Source organism: Rhinoderma darwinii, unplaced genomic scaffold (assembly GCF_050947455.1).
Source record: "Rhinoderma darwinii isolate aRhiDar2 unplaced genomic scaffold, aRhiDar2.hap1 Scaffold_457, whole genome shotgun sequence".
Classification (NCBI taxonomy): Eukaryota; Metazoa; Chordata; class Amphibia; order Anura; family Rhinodermatidae; genus Rhinoderma; species Rhinoderma darwinii.
This window is the reverse complement of record NW_027463980.1, coordinates 90,245-112,194: the sequence shown is the minus strand read 5'-3', so window position 1 is coordinate 112,194 and position 21,950 is coordinate 90,245. Positions and strand designations below refer to the sequence as shown.

General features: G+C 47.5%; 15 non-coding genes across 15 annotated transcripts; all 15 read left to right on the top strand.

Moving 5' to 3' along the window:
• The first annotated feature begins 273 nt into the window (after window positions 1–273).
• Window positions 274–464, top strand: LOC142717624 (U2 spliceosomal RNA). Its single transcript, XR_012871992.1, has one exon. It is a non-coding gene; the product is annotated as a U2 spliceosomal RNA (small nuclear RNA).
• Window positions 465–1,748: 1,284 nt separating this feature from the next.
• LOC142717623 (U2 spliceosomal RNA) lies at window positions 1,749–1,939 on the top strand. Its single transcript, XR_012871991.1, has one exon. It is a non-coding gene; the product is annotated as a U2 spliceosomal RNA (small nuclear RNA).
• A 1,312-nt stretch (window positions 1,940–3,251) lies between these two features.
• LOC142717621 (U2 spliceosomal RNA) lies at window positions 3,252–3,442 on the top strand. The gene has a single exon (XR_012871988.1). It is a non-coding gene; the product is annotated as a U2 spliceosomal RNA (small nuclear RNA).
• A 1,292-nt stretch (window positions 3,443–4,734) lies between these two features.
• Window positions 4,735–4,925, top strand: LOC142717620 (U2 spliceosomal RNA). The gene has a single exon (XR_012871987.1). It is a non-coding gene; the product is annotated as a U2 spliceosomal RNA (small nuclear RNA).
• Window positions 4,926–6,241: 1,316 nt separating this feature from the next.
• On the top strand, window positions 6,242–6,432 carry LOC142717619 (U2 spliceosomal RNA). Its single transcript, XR_012871986.1, has one exon. It is a non-coding gene; the product is annotated as a U2 spliceosomal RNA (small nuclear RNA).
• A 1,288-nt stretch (window positions 6,433–7,720) lies between these two features.
• On the top strand, window positions 7,721–7,911 carry LOC142717618 (U2 spliceosomal RNA). Its single transcript, XR_012871985.1, has one exon. It is a non-coding gene; the product is annotated as a U2 spliceosomal RNA (small nuclear RNA).
• Window positions 7,912–9,211: 1,300 nt separating this feature from the next.
• On the top strand, window positions 9,212–9,402 carry LOC142717616 (U2 spliceosomal RNA). The gene has a single exon (XR_012871984.1). It is a non-coding gene; the product is annotated as a U2 spliceosomal RNA (small nuclear RNA).
• Window positions 9,403–10,698: 1,296 nt separating this feature from the next.
• LOC142717615 (U2 spliceosomal RNA) lies at window positions 10,699–10,889 on the top strand. Its single transcript, XR_012871983.1, has one exon. It is a non-coding gene; the product is annotated as a U2 spliceosomal RNA (small nuclear RNA).
• Window positions 10,890–12,173: 1,284 nt separating this feature from the next.
• On the top strand, window positions 12,174–12,364 carry LOC142717614 (U2 spliceosomal RNA). Its single transcript, XR_012871982.1, has one exon. It is a non-coding gene; the product is annotated as a U2 spliceosomal RNA (small nuclear RNA).
• A 1,288-nt stretch (window positions 12,365–13,652) lies between these two features.
• Window positions 13,653–13,843, top strand: LOC142717613 (U2 spliceosomal RNA). Its single transcript, XR_012871981.1, has one exon. It is a non-coding gene; the product is annotated as a U2 spliceosomal RNA (small nuclear RNA).
• A 1,297-nt stretch (window positions 13,844–15,140) lies between these two features.
• LOC142717612 (U2 spliceosomal RNA) lies at window positions 15,141–15,331 on the top strand. Its single transcript, XR_012871980.1, has one exon. It is a non-coding gene; the product is annotated as a U2 spliceosomal RNA (small nuclear RNA).
• Window positions 15,332–16,631: 1,300 nt separating this feature from the next.
• LOC142717611 (U2 spliceosomal RNA) lies at window positions 16,632–16,822 on the top strand. Its single transcript, XR_012871979.1, has one exon. It is a non-coding gene; the product is annotated as a U2 spliceosomal RNA (small nuclear RNA).
• A 1,289-nt stretch (window positions 16,823–18,111) lies between these two features.
• On the top strand, window positions 18,112–18,302 carry LOC142717609 (U2 spliceosomal RNA). Its single transcript, XR_012871976.1, has one exon. It is a non-coding gene; the product is annotated as a U2 spliceosomal RNA (small nuclear RNA).
• A 1,288-nt stretch (window positions 18,303–19,590) lies between these two features.
• LOC142717608 (U2 spliceosomal RNA) lies at window positions 19,591–19,781 on the top strand. Its single transcript, XR_012871975.1, has one exon. It is a non-coding gene; the product is annotated as a U2 spliceosomal RNA (small nuclear RNA).
• Window positions 19,782–21,077: 1,296 nt separating this feature from the next.
• On the top strand, window positions 21,078–21,268 carry LOC142717607 (U2 spliceosomal RNA). The gene has a single exon (XR_012871974.1). It is a non-coding gene; the product is annotated as a U2 spliceosomal RNA (small nuclear RNA).
• Window positions 21,269–21,950: the final 682 nt, after the last annotated feature.

Below are 21,950 nucleotides of genomic sequence, written 5' to 3'. Positions count from 1 at the left end.
CTGCCAGTGTTTATCTGCATGGCAGCAGGGCATTTGGGCGTTGCCAGGAAGGCGTTTTTATGTAGATTCCTCCTCTTTCAGCACTGCATTGTGGTGCAAGCAAAAGAAGCAAATCCTGTCTGGCTTCCTCTCCGGCCTTTATTCACCTCCCGTGTAGCTGTGAGTGTGTGAGCCTGCAGGGCCCCATGGAATTGCCTAGAAGTAGGCTGAATCGCTGCAAGGGCTGAACAGCAGTATCGGGCAGGCTCGGGCAACGCGCGGCCCGTTCGGGTTATCGCTTCTCGGCCTTTTGGCTAAGATCAAGTGTAGTATCTGTTCTTATCAGTTTAATATCTGATACGTCCCCTATCTGGGGACCATATATTAAATGGATTTTTAGAACAGGGAGATGGAAATAGAGCTTGCTCTGTCCACTCCACGCATTGACCTGGTATTGCAGTATTTCCAGGACCGGTGCACCCTTTCCTTATGTGTTGACTAAAAGCAGATTCCAAAAGTGTTTTTTGTCTTTGCTATTGTTTCTGTCTTTCTGAAGGGATCTCCCCTTTTAATCCCATTATTTCAACACCTGTTGGACAATGCATGAGTGATAATGAGCTCATTGATTAAATGCAATTAATGAATAGATTGCCACCTCTTGTTGTGTGTCGTCTGTGTTTCTGTGTTTCCGGCATTTCACATTGGAACACCTCATTCACCTTCCTTGTCTTCTCTCCGCCCTCCCTTTTAGGTAAGTTAAAGAGCTGCACCTGAGCCAGCCACTGATTGATTGATTGATTGATTGATTGATTGATTGATTGATTGATTGATGCAGCACAACAGTCAAATAGTGGAGTGGAGTAGGGGAACAGCAAACAGCCAATAAAGCAGCCCGCCCGCTCGCCTGCCCGCCACAATGGACCTACCTGTGTACACTAGATGGATGTGATGGAATGTACTGTCGTCCCTACATTTCAAGAAGAAGTAAGAATTGCAGTTGCAACAAAGCCTTGCTTGCCTACAAAGAGAGCAGCAATTTGGATTTGTTACTATGTTACCTAGAAGAATAACAAACTGTGCAAGGATGGAGGTTGTAGGAGCAAGGAGAAGTTGTCTGTAAAGTTGGTGGATGCCTATTTTCCATTTTGCAGTCCCTTGTCTCCCTCTTGTGGCCTCCTGGAGGCAACTAGCTGTGCAAAAAAAAGACAGCCTGGCGGCCGGCTGTTGCAGTGTTGCCCTATCAGGCAACACTGAGTGACTGACTGAGCCTCACCGTCTTATATAAAGTTCAGACGGAACTTTGCACGTGTCATAGTGGAGCCCTCAGGATTCCAGAGCCAGCTTTCTGACATCATAATGGGGCCTCAGAGATAAAAGCCTGGGCCCAGGCAGTGTTGGTCAGTGCTGCTCAGCAGGCAGCACTGGACTGGACTGGATTACAGCTGATACAAGGTGTGAAGGAACAAGGGGTGGCTGTGGGCATGCACTTGCTGCCGCTGCCAGTGTTTATCTGCATGGCAGCAGGGCATTTGGGCGTTGCCAGGAAGGCGTTTTTATGTAGATTCCTCCTCTTTCAGCACTGCATTGTGGTGCAAGCAAAAGAAGCAAATCCTGTCTGGCTTCCTCTCCGGCCTTTATTCACCTCCCGTGTAGCTGTGAGTGTGTGAGCCTGCAGGGCCCCATGGAATTGCCTAGAAGTAGGCTGAATCGCTGCAAGGGCTGAACAGCAGTATCGGGCAGGCTCGGGCAACGCGCGGCCCGTTCGGGTTATCGCTTCTCGGCCTTTTGGCTAAGATCAAGTGTAGTATCTGTTCTTATCAGTTTAATATCTGATACGTCCCCTATCTGGGGACCATATATTAAATGGATTTTTAGAACAGGGAGATGGAAATAGAGCTTGCTCTGTCCACTCCACGCATTGACCTGGTATTGCAGTATTTCCAGGACCGGTGCACCCTTTCCTTATGTGTTGACTAAAAGCAGATTCCAAAAGTGTTTTTTGTCTTTGCTATTGTTTCTGTCTTTCTGAAGGGATCTCCCCTTTTAATCCCATTATTTCAACACCTGTTGGACAATGCATGAGTGATAATGTGCTCATTGATTAAATGCAATTAATGAATAGATTGCCACCTCTTGTTGTGTGTCGTCTGTGTTTCTGTGTTTCCGGCATTTCACATTGGAACACCTCATTCACCTTCCTTGTCTTCTCTCCGCCCTCCCTTTTAGGTAAGTTAAAGAGCTGCACCTGAGCCAGCCACTGATTGATTGATTGATTGATTGATTGATTGATTGATTGATTGATTGATTGATTGATTGATTGATTGATTGATTGATGCAGCACAACAGTCAAATAGTGGAGTGGAGTAGGGGAACAGCAAACAGCCAATAAAGCAGCCCGCCCGCTCGCCTGCCCGCCACAATGGACCTACCTGTGTACACTAGATGGATGTGATGGAATGTACTGTCGTCCCTACATTTCAAGAAGAAGTAAGAATTGCAGTTGCAACAAAGCCTTGCTTGCCTACAAAGAGAGCAGCAATTTGGATTTGTTACTATGTTACCTAGAAGAATAACAAACTGTGCAAGGATGGAGGTTGTAGGAGCAAGGAGAAGTTGTCTGTAAAGTTGGTGGATGCCTATTTTCCATTTTGCAGTCCCTTGTCTCCCTCTTGTGGCCTCCTGGAGGCAACTAGCTGTGCAAAAAAAAGACAGCCTGGCGGCCGGCTGTTGCAGTGTTGCCCTCTCAGGCAACACTGAGTGACTGACTGAGCCTCACCGTCTTATATAAAGTTCAGACGGAACTTTGCACGTGTCATAGTGGAGCCCTCAGGATTCCAGAGCCAGCTTTCTGACATCATAATGGGGCCTCAGAGATAAAAGCCTGGGCCCAGGCAGTGTTGGTCAGTGCTGCTCAGCAGGCAGCACTGGACTGGACTGGATTACAGCTGATACAAGGTGTGAAGGAACAAGGGGTGGCTGTGGGCATGCACTTGCTGCCGCTGCCAGTGTTTATCTGCATGGCAGCAGGGCATTTGGGCGTTGCCAGGAAGGCGTTTTTATGTAGATTCCTCCTCTTTCAGCACTGCATTGTGGTGCAAGCAAAAGAAGCAAATCCTGTCTGGCTTCCTCTCCGGCCTTTATTCACCTCCCGTGTAGCTGTGAGTGTGTGAGCCTGCAGGGCCCCATGGAATTGCCTAGAAGTAGGCTGAATCGCTGCAAGGGCTGAACAGCAGTATCGGGCAGGCTCGGGCAACGCGCGGCCCGTTCGGGTTATCGCTTCTCGGCCTTTTGGCTAAGATCAAGTGTAGTATCTGTTCTTATCAGTTTAATATCTGATACGTCCCCTATCTGGGGACCATATATTAAATGGATTTTTAGAACAGGGAGATGGAAATAGAGCTTGCTCTGTCCACTCCACGCATTGACCTGGTATTGCAGTATTTCCAGGACCGGTGCACCCTTTCCTTATGTGTTGACTAAAAGCAGATTCCAAAAGTGTTTTTTGTCTTTGCTATTGTTTCTGTCTTTCTGAAGGGATCTCCCCTTTTAATCCCATTATTTCAACACCTGTTGGACAATGCATGAGTGATAATGAGCTCATTGATTAAATGCAATTAATGAATAGATTGCCACCTCTTGTTGTGTGTCGTCTGTGTTTCTGTGTTTCCGGCATTTCACATTGGAACACCTCATTCACCTTCCTTGTCTTCTCTCCGCCCTCCCTTTTAGGTAAGTTAAAGAGCTGCACCTGAGCCAGCCACTGATTGATTGATTGATTGATTGATTGATTGATTGATTGATTGATTGATTGATTGATGCAGCACAACAGTCAAATAGTGGAGTGGAGTAGGGGAACAGCAAACAGCCAATAAAGCAGCCCGCCCGCTCGCCTGCCCGCCACAATGGACCTACCTGTGTACACTAGATGGATGTGATGGAATGTACTGTCGTCCCTACATTTCAAGAAGAAGTAAGAATTGCAGTTGCAATAAAGCCTTGCTTGCCTACAAAGAGAGCAGCAATTTGGATTTGTTACTATGTTACCTAGAAGAATAACAAACTGTGCAAGGATGGAGGTTGTAGGAGCAAGGAGAAGTTGTCTGTAAAGTTGGTGGATGCCTATTTTCCATTTTGCAGTCCCTTGTCTCCCTCTTGTGGCCTCCTGGAGGCAACTAGCTGTGCAAAAAAAAGACAGCCTGGCGGCCGGCTGTTGCAGTGTTGCCCTCTCAGGCAACACTGAGTGACTGACTGAGCCTCACCGTCTTATATAAAGTTCAGACGGAACTTTGCACGTGTCATAGTGGAGCCCTCAGGATTCCAGAGCCAGCTTTCTGACATCATAATGGGGCCTCAGAGATAAAAGCCTGGGCCCAGGCAGTGTTGGTCAGTGCTGCTCAGCAGGCAGCACTGGACTGGACTGGATTACAGCTGATACAAGGTGTGAAGGAACAAGGGGTGGCTGTGGGCATGCACTTGCTGCCGCTGCCAGTGTTTATCTGCATGGCAGCAGGGCATTTGGGCGTTGCCAGGAAGGCGTTTTTATGTAGATTCCTCCTCTTTCAGCACTGCATTGTGGTGCAAGCAAAAGAAGCAAATCCTGTCTGGCTTCCTCTCCGGCCTTTATTCACCTCCCGTGTAGCTGTGAGTGTGTGAGCCTGCAGGGCCCCATGGAATTGCCTAGAAGTAGGCTGAATCGCTGCAAGGGCTGAACAGCAGTATCGGACAGGCTCGGGCAACGCGCGGCCCGTTCGGGTTATCGCTTCTCGGCCTTTTGGCTAAGATCAAGTGTAGTATCTGTTCTTATCAGTTTAATATCTGATACGTCCCCTATCTGGGGACCATATATTAAATGGATTTTTAGAACAGGGAGATGGAAATAGAGCTTGCTCTGTCCACTCCACGCATTGACCTGGTATTGCAGTATTTCCAGGACCGGTGCACCCTTTCCTTATGTGTTGACTAAAAGCAGATTCCAAAAGTGTTTTTTGTCTTTGCTATTGTTTCTGTCTTTCTGAAGGGATCTCCCCTTTTAATCCCATTATTTCAACACCTGTTGGACAATGCATGAGTGATAATGAGCTCATTGATTAAATGCAATTAATGAATAGATTGCCACCTCTTGTTGTGTGTCGTCTGTGTTTCTGTGTTTCCGGCATTTCACATTGGAACACCTCATTCACCTTCCTTGTCTTCTCTCCGCCCTCCCTTTTAGGTAAGTTAAAGAGCTGCACCTGAGCCAGCCACTGATTGATTGATTGATTGATTGATTGATTGATTGATTGATTGATTGATTGATTGATTGATTGATTGATTGATTGATTGATGCAGCACAACAGTCAAATAGTGGAGTGGAGTAGGGGAACAGCAAACAGCCAATAAAGCAGCCCGCCCGCTCGCCTGCCCGCCACAATGGACCTACCTGTGTACACTAGATGGATGTGATGGAATGTACTGTCGTCCCTACATTTCAAGAAGAAGTAAGAATTGCAGTTGCAACAAAGCCTTGCTTGCCTACAAAGAGAGCAGCAATTTGGATTTGTTACTATGTTACCTAGAAGAATAACAAACTGTGCAAGGATGGAGGTTGTAGGAGCAAGGAGAAGTTGTCTGTAAAGTTGGTGGATGCCTATTTTCCATTTTGCAGTCCCTTGTCTCCCTCTTGTGGCCTCCTGGAGGCAACTAGCTGTGCAAAAAAAAGACAGCCTGGCGGCCGGCTGTTGCAGTGTTGCCCTCTCAGGCAACACTGAGTGACTGACTGAGCCTCACCGTCTTATGTAAAGTTCAGACGGAACTTTGCACGTGTCATAGTGGAGCCCTCAGGATTCCAGAGCCAGCTTTCTGACATCATAATGGGGCCTCAGAGATAAAAGCCTGGGCCCAGGCAGTGTTGGTCAGTGCTGCTCAGCAGGCAGCACTGGACTGGACTGGATTACAGCTGATACAAGGTGTGAAGGAACAAGGGGTGGCTGTGGGCATGCACTTGCTGCCGCTGCCAGTGTTTATCTGCATGGCAGCAGGGCATTTGGGCGTTGCCAGGAAGGCGTTTTTATGTAGATTCCTCCTCTTTCAGCACTGCATTGTGGTGCAAGCAAAAGAAGCAAATCCTGTCTGGCTTCCTCTCCGGCCTTTATTCACCTCCCGTGTAGCTGTGAGTGTGTGAGCCTGCAGGGCCCCATGGAATTGCCTAGAAGTAGGCTGAATCGCTGCAAGGGCTGAACAGCAGTATCGGGCAGGCTCGGGCAACGCGCGGCCCGTTCGGGTTATCGCTTCTCGGCCTTTTGGCTAAGATCAAGTGTAGTATCTGTTCTTATCAGTTTAATATCTGATACGTCCCCTATCTGGGGACCATATATTAAATGGATTTTTAGAACAGGGAGATGGAAATAGAGCTTGCTCTGTCCACTCCACGCATTGACCTGGTATTGCAGTATTTCCAGGACCGGTGCACCCTTTCCTTATGTGTTGACTAAAAGCAGATTCCAAAAGTGTTTTTTGTCTTTGCTATTGTTTCTGTCTTTCTGAAGGGATCTCCCCTTTTAATCCCATTATTTCAACACCTGTTGGACAATGCATGAGTGATAATGAGCTCATTGATTAAATGCAATTAATGAATAGATTGCCACCTCTTGTTGTGTGTCGTCTGTGTTTCTGTGTTTCCGGCATTTCACATTGGAACACCTCATTCACCTTCCTTGTCTTCTCTCCGCCCTCCCTTTTAGGTAAGTTAAAGAGCTGCACCTGAGCCAGCCACTGATTGATTGATTGATTGATTGATTGATTGATTGATTGATTGATTGATTGATGCAGCACAACAGTCAAATAGTGGAGTGGAGTAGGGGAACAGCAAACAGCCAATAAAGCAGCCCGCCCGCTCGCCTGCCCGCCACAATGGACCTACCTGTGTACACTAGATGGATGTGATGGAATGTACTGTCGTCCCTACATTTCAAGAAGAAGTAAGAATTGCAGTTGCAACAAAGCCTTGCTTGCCTACAAAGAGAGCAGCAATTTGGATTTGTTACTATGTTACCTAGAAGAATAACAAACTGTGCAAGGATGGAGGTTGTAGGAGCAAGGAGAAGTTGTCTGTAAAGTTGGTGGATGCCTATTTTCCATTTTGCAGTCCCTTGTCTCCCTCTTGTGGCCTCCTGGAGGCAACTAGCTGTGCAAAAAAAAGACAGCCTGGCGGCCGGCTGTTGCAGTGTTGCCCTCTCAGGCAACACTGAGTGACTGACTGAGCCTCACCGTCTTATATAAAGTTCAGACGGAACTTTGCACGTGTCATAGTGGAGCCCTCAGGATTCCAGAGCCAGCTTTCTGACATCATAATGGGGCCTCAGAGATAAAAGCCTGGGCCCAGGCAGTGTTGGTCAGTGCTGCTCAGCAGGCAGCACTGGACTGGACTGGATTACAGCTGATACAAGGTGTGAAGGAACAAGGGGTGGCTGTGGGCATGCACTTGCTGCCGCTGCCAGTGTTTATCTGCATGGCAGCAGGGCATTTGGGCGTTGCCAGGAAGGCGTTTTTATGTAGATTCCTCCTCTTTCAGCACTGCATTGTGGTGCAAGCAAAAGAAGCAAATCCTGTCTGGCTTCCTCTCCGGCCTTTATTCACCTCCCGTGTAGCTGTGAGTGTGTGAGCCTGCAGGGCCCCATGGAATTGCCTAGAAGTAGGCTGAATCGCTGCAAGGGCTGAACAGCAGTATCGGGCAGGCTCGGGCAACGCGCGGCCCGTTCGGGTTATCGCTTCTCGGCCTTTTGGCTAAGATCAAGTGTAGTATCTGTTCTTATCAGTTTAATATCTGATACGTCCCCTATCTGGGGACCATATATTAAATGGATTTTTAGAACAGGGAGATGGAAATAGAGCTTGCTCTGTCCACTCCACGCATTGACCTGGTATTGCAGTATTTCCAGGACCGGTGCACCCTTTCCTTATGTGTTGACTAAAAGCAGATTCCAAAAGTGTTTTTTGTCTTTGCTATTGTTTCTGTCTTTCTGAAGGGATCTCCCCTTTTAATCCCATTATTTCAACACCTGTTGGACAATGCATGAGTGATAATGAGCTCATTGATTAAATGCAATTAATGAATAGATTGCCACCTCTTGTTGTGTGTCGTCTGTGTTTCTGTGTTTCCGGCATTTCACATTGGAACACCTCATTCACCTTCCTTGTCTTCTCTCCGCCCTCCCTTTTAGGTAAGTTAAAGAGCTGCACCTGAGCCAGCCACTGATTGATTGATTGATTGATTGATTGATTGATTGATTGATTGATTGATTGATTGATTGATTGATGCAGCACAACAGTCAAATAGTGGAGTGGAGTAGGGGAACAGCAAACAGCCAATAAAGCAGCCCGCCCGCTCGCCTGCCCGCCACAATGGACCTACCTGTGTACACTAGATGGATGTGATGGAATGTACTGTCGTCCCTACATTTCAAGAAGAAGTAAGAATTGCAGTTGCAACAAAGCCTTGCTTGCCTACAAAGAGAGCAGCAATTTGAATTTGTTACTATGTTACCTAGAAGAATAACAAACTGTGCAAGGATGGAGGTTGTAGGAGCAAGGAGAAGTTGTCTGTAAAGTTGGTGGATGCCTATTTTCCATTTTGCAGTCCCTTGTCTCCCTCTTGTGGCCTCCTGGAGGCAACTAGCTGTGCAAAAAAAAGACAGCCTGGCGGCCGGCTGTTGCAGTGTTGCCCTCTCAGGCAACACTGAGTGACTGACTGAGCCTCACCGTCTTATATAAAGTTCAGACGGAACTTTGCACGTGTCATAGTTGAGCCCTCAGGATTCCAGAGCCAGCTTTCTGACATCATAATGGGGCCTCAGAGATAAAAGCCTGGGCCCAGGCAGTGTTGGTCAGTGCTGCTCAGCAGGCAGCACTGGACTGGACTGGATTACAGCTGATACAAGGTGTGAAGGAACAAGGGGTGGCTGTGGGCATGCACTTGCTGCCGCTGCCAGTGTTTATCTGCATGGCAGCAGGGCATTTGGGCGTTGCCAGGAAGGCGTTTTTATGTAGATTCCTCCTCTTTCAGCACTGCATTGTGGTGCAAGCAAAAGAAGCAAATCCTGTCTGGCTTCCTCTCCGGCCTTTATTCACCTCCCGTGTAGCTGTGAGTGTGTGAGCCTGCAGGGCCCCATGGAATTGCCTAGAAGTAGGCTGAATCGCTGCAAGGGCTGAACAGCAGTATCGGGCAGGCTCGGGCAACGCGCGGCCCGTTCGGGTTATCGCTTCTCGGCCTTTTGGCTAAGATCAAGTGTAGTATCTGTTCTTATCAGTTTAATATCTGATACGTCCCCTATCTGGGGACCATATATTAAATGGATTTTTAGAACAGGGAGATGGAAATAGAGCTTGCTCTGTCCACTCCACGCATTGACCTGGTATTGCAGTATTTCCAGGACCGGTGCACCCTTTCCTTATGTGTTGACTAAAAGCAGATTCCAAAAGTGTTTTTTGTCTTTGCTATTGTTTCTGTCTTTCTGAAGGGATCTCCCCTTTTAATCCCATTATTTCAACACCTGTTGGACAATGCATGAGTGATAATGAGCTCATTGATTAAATGCAATTAATGAATAGATTGCCACCTCTTGTTGTGTGTCGTCTGTGTTTCTGTGTTTCCGGCATTTCACATTGGAACACCTCATTCACCTTCCTTGTCTTCTCTCCGCCCTCCCTTTTAGGTAAGTTAAAGAGCTGCACCTGAGCCAGCCACTGATTGATTGATTGATTGATTGATTGATTGATTGATTGATTGATTGATTGATTGATTGATGCAGCACAACAGTCAAATAGTGGAGTGGAGTAGGGGAACAGCAAACAGCCAATAAAGCAGCCCGCCCGCTCGCCTGCCCGCCACAATGGACCTACCTGTGTACACTAGATGGATGTGATGGAATGTACTGTCGTCCCTACATTTCAAGAAGAAGTAAGAATTGCAGTTGCAACAAAGCCTTGCTTGCCTACAAAGAGAGCAGCAATTTGGATTTGTTACTATGTTACCTAGAAGAATAACAAACTGTGCAAGGATGGAGGTTGTAGGAGCAAGGAGAAGTTGTCTGTAAAGTTGGTGGATGCCTATTTTCCATTTTGCAGTCCCTTGTCTCCCTCTTGTGGCCTCCTGGAGGCAACTAGCTGTGCAAAAAAAAGACAGCCTGGCGGCCGGCTGTTGCAGTGTTGCCCTCTCAGGCAACACTGAGTGACTGACTGAGCCTCACCGTCTTATATAAAGTTCAGACGGAACTTTGCACGTGTCATAGTGGAGCCCTCAGGATTCCAGAGCCAGCTTTCTGACATCATAATGGGGCCTCAGAGATAAAAGCCTGGGCCCAGGCAGTGTTGGTCAGTGCTGCTCAGCAGGCAGCACTGGACTGGACTGGATTACAGCTGATACAAGGTGTGAAGGAACAAGGGGTGGCTGTGGGCATGCACTTGCTGCCGCTGCCAGTGTTTATCTGCATGGCAGCAGGGCATTTGGGCGTTGCCAGGAAGGCGTTTTTATGTAGATTCCTCCTCTTTCAGCACTGCATTGTGGTGCAAGCAAAAGAAGCAAATCCTGTCTGGCTTCCTCTCCGGCCTTTATTCACCTCCCGTGTAGCTGTGAGTGTGTGAGCCTGCAGGGCCCCATGGAATTGCCTAGAAGTAGGCTGAATCGCTGCAAGGGCTGAACAGCAGTATCGGGCAGGCTCGGGCAACGCGCGGCCCGTTCGGGTTATCGCTTCTCGGCCTTTTGGCTAAGATCAAGTGTAGTATCTGTTCTTATCAGTTTAATATCTGATACGTCCCCTATCTGGGGACCATATATTAAATGGATTTTTAGAACAGGGAGATGGAAATAGAGCTTGCTCTGTCCACTCCACGCATTGACCTGGTATTGCAGTATTTCCAGGACCGGTGCACCCTTTCCTTATGTGTTGACTAAAAGCAGATTCCAAAAGTGTTTTTTGTCTTTGCTATTGTTTCTGTCTTTCTGAAGGGATCTCCCCTTTTAATCCCATTATTTCAACACCTGTTGGACAATGCATGAGTGATAATGAGCTCATTGATTAAATGCAATTAATGAATAGATTGCCACCTCTTGTTGTGTGTCGTCTGTGTTTCTGTGTTTCCGGCATTTCACATTGGAACACCTCATTCACCTTCCTTGTCTTCTCTCCGCCCTCCCTTTTAGGTAAGTTAAAGAGCTGCACCTGAGCCAGCCACTGATTGATTGATTGATTGATTGATTGATTGATTGATTGATTGATTGATGCAGCACAACAGTCAAATAGTGGAGTGGAGTAGGGGAACAGCAAACAGCCAATAAAGCAGCCCGCCCGCTCGCCTGCCCGCCACAATGGACCTACCTGTGTACACTAGATGGATGTGATGGAATGTACTGTCGTCCCTACATTTCAAGAAGAAGTAAGAATTGCAGTTGCAACAAAGCCTTGCTTGCCTACAAAGAGAGCAGCAATTTGGATTTGTTACTATGTTACCTAGAAGAATAACAAACTGTGCAAGGATGGAGGTTGTAGGAGCAAGGAGAAGTTGTCTGTAAAGTTGGTGGATGCCTATTTTCCATTTTGCAGTCCCTTGTCTCCCTCTTGTGGCCTCCTGGAGGCAACTAGCTGTGCAAAAAAAAGACAGCCTGGCGGCCGGCTGTTGCAGTGTTGCCCTATCAGGCAACACTGAGTGACTGACTGAGCCTCACCGTCTTATATAAAGTTCAGACGGAACTTTGCACGTGTCATAGTGGAGCCCTCAGGATTCCAGAGCCAGCTTTCTGACATCATAATGGGGCCTCAGAGATAAAAGCCTGGGCCCAGGCAGTGTTGGTCAGTGCTGCTCAGCAGGCAGCACTGGACTGGACTGGATTACAGCTGATACAAGGTGTGAAGGAACAAGGGGTGGCTGTGGGCATGCACTTGCTGCCGCTGCCAGTGTTTATCTGCATGGCAGCAGGGCATTTGGGCGTTGCCAGGAAGGCGTTTTTATGTAGATTCCTCCTCTTTCAGCACTGCATTGTGGTGCAAGCAAAAGAAGCAAATCCTGTCTGGCTTCCTCTCCGGCCTTTATTCACCTCCCGTGTAGCTGTGAGTGTGTGAGCCTGCAGGGCCCCATGGAATTGCCTAGAAGTAGGCTGAATCGCTGCAAGGGCTGAACAGCAGTATCGGGCAGGCTCGGGCAACGCGCGGCCCGTTCGGGTTATCGCTTCTCGGCCTTTTGGCTAAGATCAAGTGTAGTATCTGTTCTTATCAGTTTAATATCTGATACGTCCCCTATCTGGGGACCATATATTAAATGGATTTTTAGAACAGGGAGATGGAAATAGAGCTTGCTCTGTCCACTCCACGCATTGACCTGGTATTGCAGTATTTCCAGGACCGGTGCACCCTTTCCTTATGTGTTGACTAAAAGCAGATTCCAAAAGTGTTTTTTGTCTTTGCTATTGTTTCTGTCTTTCTGAAGGGATCTCCCCTTTTAATCCCATTATTTCAACACCTGTTGGACAATGCATGAGTGATAATGTGCTCATTGATTAAATGCAATTAATGAATAGATTGCCACCTCTTGTTGTGTGTCGTCTGTGTTTCTGTGTTTCCGGCATTTCACATTGGAACACCTCATTCACCTTCCTTGTCTTCTCTCCGCCCTCCCTTTTAGGTAAGTTAAAGAGCTGCACCTGAGCCAGCCACTGATTGATTGATTGATTGATTGATTGATTGATTGATTGATTGATTGATTGATTGATGCAGCACAACAGTCAAATAGTGGAGTGGAGTAGGGGAACAGCAAACAGCCAATAAAGCAGCCCGCCCGCTCGCCTGCCCGCCACAATGGACCTACCTGTGTACACTAGATGGATGTGATGGAATGTACTGTCGTCCCTACATTTCAAGAAGAAGTAAGAATTGCAGTTGCAACAAAGCCTTGCTTGCCTACAAAGAGAGCAGCAATTTGGATTTGTTACTATGTTACCTAGAAGAATAACAAACTGTGCAAGGATGGAGGTTGTAGGAGCAAGGAGAAGTTGTCTGTAAAGTTGGTGGATGCCTATTTTCCATTTTGCAGTCCCTTGTCTCCCTCTTGTGGCCTCCTGGAGGCAACTAGCTGTGCAAAAAAAAGACAGCCTGGCGGCCGGCTGTTGCAGTGTTGCCCTCTCAGGCAACACTGAGTGACTGACTGAGCCTCACCGTCTTATATAAAGTTCAGACGGAACTTTGCACGTGTCATAGTGGAGCCCTCAGGATTCCAGAGCCAGCTTTCTGACATCATAATGGGGCCTCAGAGATAAAAGCCTGGGCCCAGGCAGTGTTGGTCAGTGCTGCTCAGCAGGCAGCACTGGACTGGACTGGATTACAGCTGATACAAGGTGTGAAGGAACAAGGGGTGGCTGTGGGCATGCACTTGCTGCCGCTGCCAGTGTTTATCTGCATGGCAGCAGGGCATTTGGGCGTTGCCAGGAAGGCGTTTTTATGTAGATTCCTCCTCTTTCAGCACTGCATTGTGGTGCAAGCAAAAGAAGCAAATCCTGTCTGGCTTCCTCTCCGGCCTTTATTCACCTCCCGTGTAGCTGTGAGTGTGTGAGCCTGCAGGGCCCCATGGAATTGCCTAGAAGTAGGCTGAATCGCTGCAAGGGCTGAACAGCAGTATCGGGCAGGCGCAACGCGCGGCCCGTTCGGGTTATCGCTTCTCGGCCTTTTGGCTAAGATCAAGTGTAGTATCTGTTCTTATCAGTTTAATATCTGATACGTCCCCTATCTGGGGACCATATATTAAATGGATTTTTAGAACAGGGAGATGGAAATAGAGCTTGCTCTGTCCACTCCACGCATTGACCTGGTATTGCAGTATTTCCAGGACCGGTGCACCCTTTCCTTATGTGTTGACTAAAAGCAGATTCCAAAAGTGTTTTTTGTCTTTGCTATTGTTTCTGTCTTTCTGAAGGGATCTCCCCTTTTAATCCCATTATTTCAACACCTGTTGGACAATGCATGAGTGATAATGAGCTCATTGATTAAATGCAATTAATGAATAGATTGCCACCTCTTGTTGTGTGTCGTCTGTGTTTCTGTGTTTCCGGCATTTCACATTGGAACACCTCATTCACCTTCCTTGTCTTCTCTCCGCCCTCCCTTTTAGGTAAGTTAAAGAGCTGCACCTGAGCCAGCCACTTGATTGATTGATTGATTGATTGATTGATTGATTGATTGATTGATTGATTGATTGATTGATGCAGCACAACAGTCAAATAGTGGAGTGGAGTAGGGGAACAGCAAACAGCCAATAAAGCAGCCCGCCCGCTCGCCTGCCCGCCACAATGGACCTACCTGTGTACACTAGATGGATGTGATGGAATGTACTGTCGTCCCTACATTTCAAGAAGAAGTAAGAATTGCAGTTGCAATAAAGCCTTGCTTGCCTACAAAGAGAGCAGCAATTTGGATTTGTTACTATGTTACCTAGAAGAATAACAAACTGTGCAAGGATGGAGGTTGTAGGAGCAAGGAGAAGTTGTCTGTAAAGTTGGTGGATGCCTATTTTCCATTTTGCAGTCCCTTGTCTCCCTCTTGTGGCCTCCTGGAGGCAACTAGCTGTGCAAAAAAAAGACAGCCTGGCGGCCGGCTGTTGCAGTGTTGCCCTCTCAGGCAACACTGAGTGACTGACTGAGCCTCACCGTCTTATATAAAGTTCAGACGGAACTTTGCACGTGTCATAGTGGAGCCCTCAGGATTCCAGAGCCAGCTTTCTGACATCATAATGGGGCCTCAGAGATAAAAGCCTGGGCCCAGGCAGTGTTGGTCAGTGCTGCTCAGCAGGCAGCACTGGACTGGACTGGATTACAGCTGATACAAGGTGTGAAGGAACAAGGGGTGGCTGTGGGCATGCACTTGCTGCCGCTGCCAGTGTTTATCTGCATGGCAGCAGGGCATTTGGGCGTTGCCAGGAAGGCGTTTTTATGTAGATTCCTCCTCTTTCAGCACTGCATTGTGGTGCAAGCAAAAGAAGCAAATCCTGTCTGGCTTCCTCTCCGGCCTTTATTCACCTCCCGTGTAGCTGTGAGTGTGTGAGCCTGCAGGGCCCCATGGAATTGCCTAGAAGTAGGCTGAATCGCTGCAAGGGCTGAACAGCAGTATCGGACAGGCTCGGGCAACGCGCGGCCCGTTCGGGTTATCGCTTCTCGGCCTTTTGGCTAAGATCAAGTGTAGTATCTGTTCTTATCAGTTTAATATCTGATACGTCCCCTATCTGGGGACCATATATTAAATGGATTTTTAGAACAGGGAGATGGAAATAGAGCTTGCTCTGTCCACTCCACGCATTGACCTGGTATTGCAGTATTTCCAGGACCGGTGCACCCTTTCCTTATGTGTTGACTAAAAGCAGATTCCAAAAGTGTTTTTTGTCTTTGCTATTGTTTCTGTCTTTCTGAAGGGATCTCCCCTTTTAATCCCATTATTTCAACACCTGTTGGACAATGCATGAGTGATAATGAGCTCATTGATTAAATGCAATTAATGAATAGATTGCCACCTCTTGTTGTGTGTCGTCTGTGTTTCTGTGTTTCCGGCATTTCACATTGGAACACCTCATTCACCTTCCTTGTCTTCTCTCCGCCCTCCCTTTTAGGTAAGTTAAAGAGCTGCACCTGAGCCAGCCACTGATTGATTGATTGATTGATTGATTGATTGATTGATTGATTGATTGATTGATTGATTGATTGATGCAGCACAACAGTCAAATAGTGGAGTGGAGTAGGGGAACAGCAAACAGCCAATAAAGCAGCCCGCCCGCTCGCCTGCCCGCCACAATGGACCTACCTGTGTACACTAGATGGATGTGATGGAATGTACTGTCGTCCCTACATTTCAAGAAGAAGTAAGAATTGCAGTTGCAACAAAGCCTTGCTTGCCTACAAAGAGAGCAGCAATTTGGATTTGTTACTATGTTACCTAGAAGAATAACAAACTGTGCAAGGATGGAGGTTGTAGGAGCAAGGAGAAGTTGTCTGTAAAGTTGGTGGATGCCTATTTTCCATTTTGCAGTCCCTTGTCTCCCTCTTGTGGCCTCCTGGAGGCAACTAGCTGTGCAAAAAAAAGACAGCCTGGCGGCCGGCTGTTGCAGTGTTGCCCTCTCAGGCAACACTGAGTGACTGACTGAGCCTCACCGTCTTATGTAAAGTTCAGACGGAACTTTGCACGTGTCATAGTGGAGCCCTCAGGATTCCAGAGCCAGCTTTCTGACATCATAATGGGGCCTCAGAGATAAAAGCCTGGGCCCAGGCAGTGTTGGTCAGTGCTGCTCAGCAGGCAGCACTGGACTGGACTGGATTACAGCTGATACAAGGTGTGAAGGAACAAGGGGTGGCTGTGGGCATGCACTTGCTGCCGCTGCCAGTGTTTATCTGCATGGCAGCAGGGCATTTGGGCGTTGCCAGGAAGGCGTTTTTATGTAGATTCCTCCTCTTTCAGCACTGCATTGTGGTGCAAGCAAAAGAAGCAAATCCTGTCTGGCTTCCTCTCCGGCCTTTATTCACCTCCCGTGTAGCTGTGAGTGTGTGAGCCTGCAGGGCCCCATGGAATTGCCTAGAAGTAGGCTGAATCGCTGCAAGGGCTGAACAGCAGTATCGGGCAGGCTCGGGCAACGCGCGGCCCGTTCGGGTTATCGCTTCTCGGCCTTTTGGCTAAGATCAAGTGTAGTATCTGTTCTTATCAGTTTAATATCTGATACGTCCCCTATCTGGGGACCATATATTAAATGGATTTTTAGAACAGGGAGATGGAAATAGAGCTTGCTCTGTCCACTCCACGCATTGACCTGGTATTGCAGTATTTCCAGGACCGGTGCACCCTTTCCTTATGTGTTGACTAAAAGCAGATTCCAAAAGTGTTTTTTGTCTTTGCTATTGTTTCTGTCTTTCTGAAGGGATCTCCCCTTTTAATCCCATTATTTCAACACCTGTTGGACAATGCATGAGTGATAATGAGCTCATTGATTAAATGCAATTAATGAATAGATTGCCACCTCTTGTTGTGTGTCGTCTGTGTTTCTGTGTTTCCGGCATTTCACATTGGAACACCTCATTCACCTTCCTTGTCTTCTCTCCGCCCTCCCTTTTAGGTAAGTTAAAGAGCTGCACCTGAGCCAGCCACTTGATTGATTGATTGATTGATTGATTGATTGATTGATTGATTGATTGATTGATGCAGCACAACAGTCAAATAGTGGAGTGGAGTAGGGGAACAGCAAACAGCCAATAAAGCAGCCCGCCCGCTCGCCTGCCCGCCACAATGGACCTACCTGTGTACACTAGATGGATGTGATGGAATGTACTGTCGTCCCTACATTTCAAGAAGAAGTAAGAATTGCAGTTGCAATAAAGCCTTGCTTGCCTACAAAGAGAGCAGCAATTTGGATTTGTTACTATGTTACCTAGAAGAATAACAAACTGTGCAAGGATGGAGGTTGTAGGAGCAAGGAGAAGTTGTCTGTAAAGTTGGTGGATGCCTATTTTCCATTTTGCAGTCCCTTGTCTCCCTCTTGTGGCCTCCTGGAGGCAACTAGCTGTGCAAAAAAAAGACAGCCTGGCGGCCGGCTGTTGCAGTGTTGCCCTCTCAGGCAACACTGAGTGACTGACTGAGCCTCACCGTCTTATATAAAGTTCAGACGGAACTTTGCACGTGTCATAGTGGAGCCCTCAGGATTCCAGAGCCAGCTTTCTGACATCATAATGGGGCCTCAGAGATAAAAGCCTGGGCCCAGGCAGTGTTGGTCAGTGCTGCTCAGCAGGCAGCACTGGACTGGACTGGATTACAGCTGATACAAGGTGTGAAGGAACAAGGGGTGGCTGTGGGCATGCACTTGCTGCCGCTGCCAGTGTTTATCTGCATGGCAGCAGGGCATTTGGGCGTTGCCAGGAAGGCGTTTTTATGTAGATTCCTCCTCTTTCAGCACTGCATTGTGGTGCAAGCAAAAGAAGCAAATCCTGTCTGGCTTCCTCTCCGGCCTTTATTCACCTCCCGTGTAGCTGTGAGTGTGTGAGCCTGCAGGGCCCCATGGAATTGCCTAGAAGTAGGCTGAATCGCTGCAAGGGCTGAACAGCAGTATCGGACAGGCTCGGGCAACGCGCGGCCCGTTCGGGTTATCGCTTCTCGGCCTTTTGGCTAAGATCAAGTGTAGTATCTGTTCTTATCAGTTTAATATCTGATACGTCCCCTATCTGGGGACCATATATTAAATGGATTTTTAGAACAGGGAGATGGAAATAGAGCTTGCTCTGTCCACTCCACGCATTGACCTGGTATTGCAGTATTTCCAGGACCGGTGCACCCTTTCCTTATGTGTTGACTAAAAGCAGATTCCAAAAGTGTTTTTTGTCTTTGCTATTGTTTCTGTCTTTCTGAAGGGATCTCCCCTTTTAATCCCATTATTTCAACACCTGTTGGACAATGCATGAGTGATAATGAGCTCATTGATTAAATGCAATTAATGAATAGATTGCCACCTCTTGTTGTGTGTCGTCTGTGTTTCTGTGTTTCCGGCATTTCACATTGGAACACCTCATTCACCTTCCTTGTCTTCTCTCCGCCCTCCCTTTTAGGTAAGTTAAAGAGCTGCACCTGAGCCAGCCACTGATTGATTGATTGATTGATTGATTGATTGATTGATTGATTGATTGATTGATGCAGCACAACAGTCAAATAGTGGAGTGGAGTAGGGGAACAGCAAACAACCAATAAAGCAGCCCGCCCGCTCGCCTGCCCGCCACAATGGACCTACCTGTGTACACTAGATGGATGTGATGGAATGTACTGTCGTCCCTACATTTCAAGAAGAAGTAAGAATTGCAGTTGCAACAAAGCCTTGCTTGCCTACAAAGAGAGCAGCAATTTGGATTTGTTACTATGTTACCTAGAAGAATAACAAACTGTGCAAGGATGGAGGTTGTAGGAGCAAGGAGAAGTTGTCTGTAAAGTTGGTGGATGCCTATTTTCCATTTTGCAGTCCCTTGTCTCCCTCTTGTGGCCTCCTGGAGGCAACTAGCTGTGCAAAAAAAAGACAGCCTGGCGGCCGGCTGTTGCAGTGTTGCCCTCTCAGGCAACACTGAGTGACTGACTGAGCCTCACCGTCTTATATAAAGTTCAGACGGAACTTTGCACGTGTCATAGTGGAGCCCTCAGGATTCCAGAGCCAGCTTTCTGACATCATAATGGGGCCTCAGAGATAAAAGCCTGGGCCCAGGCAGTGTTGGTCAGTGCTGCTCAGCAGGCAGCACTGGACTGGACTGGATTACAGCTGATACAAGGTGTGAAGGAACAAGGGGTGGCTGTGGGCATGCACTTGCTGCCGCTGCCAGTGTTTATCTGCATGGCAGCAGGGCATTTGGGCGTTGCCAGGAAGGCGTTTTTATGTAGATTCCTCCTCTTTCAGCACTGCATTGTGGTGCAAGCAAAAGAAGCAAATCCTGTCTGGCTTCCTCTCCGGCCTTTATTCACCTCCCGTGTAGCTGTGAGTGTGTGAGCCTGCAGGGCCCCATGGAATTGCCTAGAAGTAGGCTGAATCGCTGCAAGGGCTGAACAGCAGTATCGGGCAGGCTCGGGCAACGCGCGGCCCGTTCGGGTTATCGCTTCTCGGCCTTTTGGCTAAGATCAAGTGTAGTATCTGTTCTTATCAGTTTAATATCTGATACGTCCCCTATCTGGGGACCATATATTAAATGGATTTTTAGAACAGGGAGATGGAAATAGAGCTTGCTCTGTCCACTCCACGCATTGACCTGGTATTGCAGTATTTCCAGGACCGGTGCACCCTTTCCTTATGTGTTGACTAAAAGCAGATTCCAAAAGTGTTTTTTGTCTTTGCTATTGTTTCTGTCTTTCTGAAGGGATCTCCCCTTTTAATCCCATTATTTCAACACCTGTTGGACAATGCATGAGTGATAATGAGCTCATTGATTAAATGCAATTAATGAATAGATTGCCACCTCTTGTTGTGTGTCGTCTGTGTTTCTATGTTTCCGGCATTTCACATTGGAACACCTCATTCACCTTCCTTGTCTTCTCTCCGCCCTCCCTTTTAGGTAAGTTAAAGAGCTGCACCTGAGCCAGCCACTGATTGATTGATTGATTGATTGATTGATTGATTGATTGATTGATTGATTGATTGATTGATGCAGCACAACAGTCAAATAGTGGAGTGGAGTAGGGGAACAGCAAACAGCCAATAAAGCAGCCCGCCCGCTCGCCTGCCCGCCACAATGGACCTACCTGTGTACACTAGATGGATGTGATGGAATGTACTGTCGTCCCTACATTTCAAGAAGAAGTAAGAATTGCAGTTGCAACAAAGCCTTGCTTGCCTACAAAGAGAGCAGCAATTTGGATTTGTTACTATGTTACCTAGAAGAATAACAAACTGTGCAAGGATGGAGGTTGTAGGAGCAAGGAGAAGTTGTCTGTAAAGTTGGTGGATGCCTATTTTCCATTTTGCAGTCCCTTGTCTCCCTCTTGTGGCCTCCTGGAGGCAACTAGCTGTGCAAAAAAAAGACAGCCTGGCGGCCGGCTGTTGCAGTGTTGCCCTCTCAGGCAACACTGAGTGACTGACTGAGCCTCACCGTCTTATATAAAGTTCAGACGGAACTTTGCACGTGTCATAGTGGAGCCCTCAGGATTCCAGAGCCAGCTTTCTGACATCATAATGGGGCCTCAGAGATAAAAGCCTGGGCCCAGGCAGTGTTGGTCAGTGCTGCTCAGCAGGCAGCACTGGACTGGACTGGATTACAGCTGATACAAGGTGTGAAGGAACAAGGGGTGGCTGTGGGCATGCACTTGCTGCCGCTGCCAGTGTTTATCTGCATGGCAGCAGGGCATTTGGGCGTTGCCAGGAAGGCGTTTTTATGTAGATTCCTCCTCTTTCAGCACTGCATTGTGGTGCAAGCAAAAGAAGCAAATCCTGTCTGGCTTCCTCTCCGGCCTTTATTCACCTCCCGTGTAGCTGTGAGTGTGTGAGCCTGCAGGGCCCCATGGAATTGCCTAGAAGTAGGCTGAATCGCTGCAAGGGCTGAACAGCAGTATCGGGCAGGCTCGGGCAACGCGCGGCCCGTTCGGGTTATCGCTTCTCGGCCTTTTGGCTAAGATCAAGTGTAGTATCTGTTCTTATCAGTTTAATATCTGATACGTCCCCTATCTGGGGACCATATATTAAATGGATTTTTAGAACAGGGAGATGGAAATAGAGCTTGCTCTGTCCACTCCACGCATTGACCTGGTATTGCAGTATTTCCAGGACCGGTGCACCCTTTCCTTATGTGTTGACTAAAAGCAGATTCCAAAAGTGTTTTTTGTCTTTGCTATTGTTTCTGTCTTTCTGAAGGGATCTCCCCTTTTAATCCCATTATTTCAACACCTGTTGGACAATGCATGAGTGATAATGAGCTCATTGATTAAATGCAATTAATGAATAGATTGCCACCTCTTGTTGTGTGTCGTCTGTGTTTCTGTGTTTCCGGCATTTCACATTGGAACACCTCATTCACCTTCCTTGTCTTCTCTCCGCCCTCCCTTTTAGGTAAGTTAAAGAGCTGCACCTGAGCCAGCCACTGATTGATTGATTGATTGATTGATTGATTGATTGATTGATTGATTGATTGATTGATTGATGCAGCACAACAGTCAAATAGTGGAGTGGAGTAGGGGAACAGCAAACAGCCAATAAAGCAGCCCGCCCGCTCGCCTGCCCGCCACAATGGACCTACCTGTGTACACTAGATGGATGTGATGGAATGTACTGTCGTCCCTACATTTCAAGAAGAAGTAAGAATTGCAGTTGCAACAAAGCCTTGCTTGCCTACAAAGAGAGCAGCAATTTGGATTTGTTACTATGTTACCTAGAAGAATAACAAACTGTGCAAGGATGGAGGTTGTAGGAGCAAGGAGAAGTTGTCTGTAAAGTTGGTGGATGCCTATTTTCCATTTTGCAGTCCC